Consider the following 4621-nt stretch of genomic DNA (forward strand, 5'->3'; position numbering starts at 1 on the left):
TGAATTGGAATGATGTGGTACACTGAGGTTGACGCGTTTGTCATTTGGAGTGAACCAGGGCATGTGAAGGTTGGGGTAAACCATGGAATGTATATTTATATTTATATATATTTATATATCCCTGAAACAGGAGTGGTGGGAGTATGGATAGAGTGTAAAAAAGTAAATTCTAGATTGATAGGGGTTTTAAAACTGAAAGTTGACGGAGAGAGATGGGTGATTATTGGTGCATATGCACCTGGGCATGAGAAGAAAGATCATGAGAGGCAAGTGTTTTGGGAGCAGCTGAATGAGTGTGTTAGTGGTTTTTGATGCACGGACCGGGTTATAGTGATGGGTGATTTGAATGCAAAGGTGAGTAATGTGGCAGTTGAGGGATAATTGGTTATACATGGGGTGTTCAGTGTTGTAAATGGAAATGGTGAAGAGCTTGTAGATTTATGTGCTGAAAAAGGACTGGTGATTGGGAATACTGGTTTAAAAAGCGAGATACACATAAGTATACGTATGTAAGTAGGAGAGATAGCCAGAGAGCGTTATTTGATTACGTGTTAATTAATAGGAGTGCGAAAGAGAGACTTTTGGATGTTAATGTGTTGAGAGGTTCAACTGGAGGGATGTCTGATCATTATCTTGTGGAGGCGAAGGTGAAGATTTGTAGGGATTTTCAGAAAAGAAGAGAGAATGTTGGGGTGAAGAGAGTGGTGAGAGTTAGTGAGCTTGGGAAGGAGACTTGTGTGAGGAAGTACCAGGAGAGACTGAGTACTGAATGGAAAAAGGTGAGAACAAAGGAGGTAAGGGGAGTGGGGGAGGAATGGGATGTATTTAGGGAATCAGTGATGGCTTGCACAAAAGATACTTGTGGCATGAGAAGCGTGGGAGGTGGGTTGATTAGAAAGGGTAGTGAGTGGTGGGATGAAGTAAGATTATTAGTGAAAGAGAAGAGAGAGGCATTTGGACAATTTTTGCTGGGAAAAAATGCAAATGAGTGGGAGATGTATAAAAGAAAGAGGCAGGAGGTCAAGAGAAAGGTGCAAGTGGTGAAAAAGAGGGCAAATGAGAGTTGGGGTGAGAGAGTATAATTAAATTTTAGTGAGAATAAAAAGATGTTTTGGAAGGAGTTAAATAAAGTGCATAAGACAAGGGAGCAAGTGGGAACTTCAGTGAAGGGGGCTAATGGGGTGGTGATAACAAGTAGTGGTGATGTGAGAAGGAGATGGAGTGAGTATTTTGAAGGTTTGTTGAATGTGTTTGATGATAGAGTGGCAGATATAGGGTGTTTTGGTCAAGGTGGTGTGCCAAAGTGAGAGGGTTAGGGAAAATGATTTGGTAAACAGAGAAGAGGTAGTAAAAGCTTTGCGGAAGAGTGAAAGCCGGCAAGGCAGCGGTTTGGATGGTATTGCATTGGAATTTATTAAAAAAGGGGGTGACTGTATTGTTGACTGGTTGATAAGGTTATGTAATGTATGTATGATTCATGCAAATGGATTTGTATGTAGCATTTATGGATCTGGAGAGGTATATGATAGAGTTGATAGAGATGCTCTTTGGAAGGTATTAAGAATGTATGGTGTGGGAGGCAAGTTGTTAGAAGCAGTGAAAAGTTTTTATCGAGGATGTAAGGCATGTGTACATGTAGGAAGAGAGGAAAGTGATTGGTTCTCAGTGAATGTAGGTTTGCGGCAGGGTGTGTGATGTCTCCATGGTTGTTTAATTTGTTAGTAGGATGGGTTGTTAGGGAGGTGAATGCAAGAGTTTTGGAAAGAGGGGCAAGTATGCAGTCTGTTGTGGATGAGAGAGCTTGGGAAGTGAGTCAGTTTGTTTTCGCTGATGATACAGCGCTAGTTGTTGTTCGCTGGTGGTACAGCGTGGTGGCGATTCATGTGAGAAACTGCAGAAGCTGGTGACAGAGTTTGGTTAAAGTGCGTGAAAGAAGAAAGTTGAGTGTAAATGTGAATAAGAGTAAGGTTATTAGGTACAGTACGGTTGAGGGTCAAGTCATTGGGAGGTAAGTTTGAATGGAGAAAAACTGGAGGAAGTAAAGTGTTTTAGATATCTGGGAGTGGATCTGGCAGCGGATGGAACCATGGAAGCAGAAGTGAATCATAGGGTGGGGGAGGTGGGCGAAAATTCTGGGAGCCTTGAAGAATGTTTGGAAGTCGAGAACACTATCTCGGAAAGCAAAAATGGGTATGTTTGAAGGAATAGTGGTTCCAACAATGTTGCATGGTTGCGAGGCATGGGCTATGGATAGAGTTGTGGACAGGAGGGTGGATTTGCTGGAAATGAGATGTTTGAGGAATATGTGGTGTGAGGTGGTTTGATCAAGTAAGTAATGTAAGGGTAAGAGAGATGTGTGGTAATAAACAGAGTGTGGATGAGAGAGCAGAAGAGGGTGTTTTTGAATGGTTTGGTCACATGGAGAGAATGAGTGAGGAAAGATTGACAAAGAGGATATATGTATCAGAGGTGGAGGGAACGAGGAGAAGTGGGAGACCAAATGGAGGTGGAAAGATGGAGTGAAAAAGATTTTGAGTGATCGAGGCCTGAACATGCAGGAGGGTGAAAGGCATGCAAGGAATAGAGTGATTGGAACGATTTTGGTATACCAGGGTCAACGTGCTGTCAATGGATTGAACCAGGGCATGTGAAGCGTTTGGGGTAAACCCTGGAAAGTTCTGTTGGGGCCTGGGTGTGGAAAGGGAGCTGTGGTTTTTGGTGTATTATTACATGACAGCTAGAGACTAAGTGTGAATAAATGTGACCTTTGTTGTCTTTTCCTAGTGCTACCTCGCCACACATGAGGGGGAGGGGGTTGTTATTCCCTGTGGCAAGGTAGCGATGGGAATAAATAAAGGCAGACAATATGAATTATGTACATGTGTATTATGTTTTGTCTGTGTGTGTATAAAATATGTATACATTGAGATGTATTTGGTATGTATATTTGGTGTGTGGACGTGTATGTATATACATGTGTATGTATGTGGGTTGGCCATTTCTTTCGTCTGTTTCCTTGCGCTACCTCGCTAAGCGGGAGGGGGCAGCGACAAAGCAAAATAAATAGATAAATAAAAAATATCCCTGGGGATGGGGAGAAAGAATACCTACGTATTCCCTGCGTGTCGCAGAAGACAACTAAAAGGGGAGGGAGCGGGGGGGTTGAAATCCTCCCCTCTCGTTTTTTTTTTTTTCCCAAAAAAAAGAAGGAACAGAGAAGGGGGCCATGTGAGAATATTCTCAAAAGCCCAAATCCTCTGTTCTTAACGCACCTCGCTAATGCGGGAAATGGCGAATAGTATGAAAGAAAGAAATATTTATATTATATATATATTATATATATATATATTATTTTATATATTTATATATATATATATAAAAATATTTATATGTGTACGTGTAGGAAGAGAGGAAAGTGATTGGTTCTCAGTGAATGTAGGTTTGCGGCAGGGGTGTGTGAGTCTCCATGGTTGTTTAATTTGTTTTTTGGATTGGGTTGTTAGGGAGGTAAATGCAAGAGTCTTGGAAAGAGGGGCAAGTATGAAGTCTGTTGGGGATGAGAGAGCTTGGGAAGTGAGTCAGTTGTTGTTCGCTGATGATACAGCGCTGGTGGCGGATTCATGTGAGAAACTGCAGAAGCTGGTGACGGAGTTTGGTAAAGTGTGTGGAAGAAGAAAGTTAAGAGTAAATGTGAATAAGAGCAAGGTTATTAGGTACAGTAGGGTTGAGGGTCAAGTCAATTGGAGGTGAGGTTTGTAACGTAAGGGTAAGAGAGATGTGTGGAATTATAAAGAGCGTGGTTGAGAGAGCAGAAGAGGGTGTTTTGAAATGGTTTGGGCACATGGAGAGAATGAGTGAGGAAAGATCGACCAAGAGGATATATGTGTCGGAGGTGGAGGGAACGAGGAGAAGAGGGAGACCAAATTGGAGGTGGAAAGATGGAGTGAAAAGGATTTTGTGTGATCGGGGCCTGAACATGCAGGAGGGTGAAAGGAGGGCAAGGAATAGAGTGAATTGGAGCGATGTGGTATACAGGGGTTGACGTGCTGTCAGTGGATTGAATCAAGGCATGTGAAGCGTCCGGGGTAAACCATGGAAAGCTGTGTAGGTATGTATATTTGCGTGTGTGGACGTGTATGTATATACATGTGTATGTGTGTGGGTTGCGCCATTCTTTCGTCTGTTTCCTTGCGCTACCTCGCTAACGCGGGAGACAGCGACAAAGCAAAATAAATAGATAAATAAATATATCCCTGGGGATAGGGGAGAAAGAATACCTACGTATTCCCTGCGTGTCGCAGAAGACAACTAAAAGGGGAGGGAGCGGGGGGCTTGAAATCCTCCCCTCTCGTTTTTTTTTTTTTTTCCCAAAAAAAAGAAGGAACAAGAAGGGGGCCATGTGAGAATATTCCCTCAAAAGCCCAGTCCTCTGTTCTTAACGCTACCTCGCTAATGCGGGAAATGGCGAATAGTATGAAAGAAAGAAATATATTTATATATATATATAATATATATAATATATATAATATATATATATATATATATATTATATATATATATATATATTTATATGTGTACGTTAAGGAAGAGAGGAAAGTGATTGGTTCTCAGTGAATGTAGG

Source organism: Panulirus ornatus, chromosome 38 (assembly GCF_036320965.1).
Source record: "Panulirus ornatus isolate Po-2019 chromosome 38, ASM3632096v1, whole genome shotgun sequence".
Lineage (NCBI taxonomy): Eukaryota > Metazoa > Arthropoda > Malacostraca > Decapoda > Palinuridae > Panulirus > Panulirus ornatus.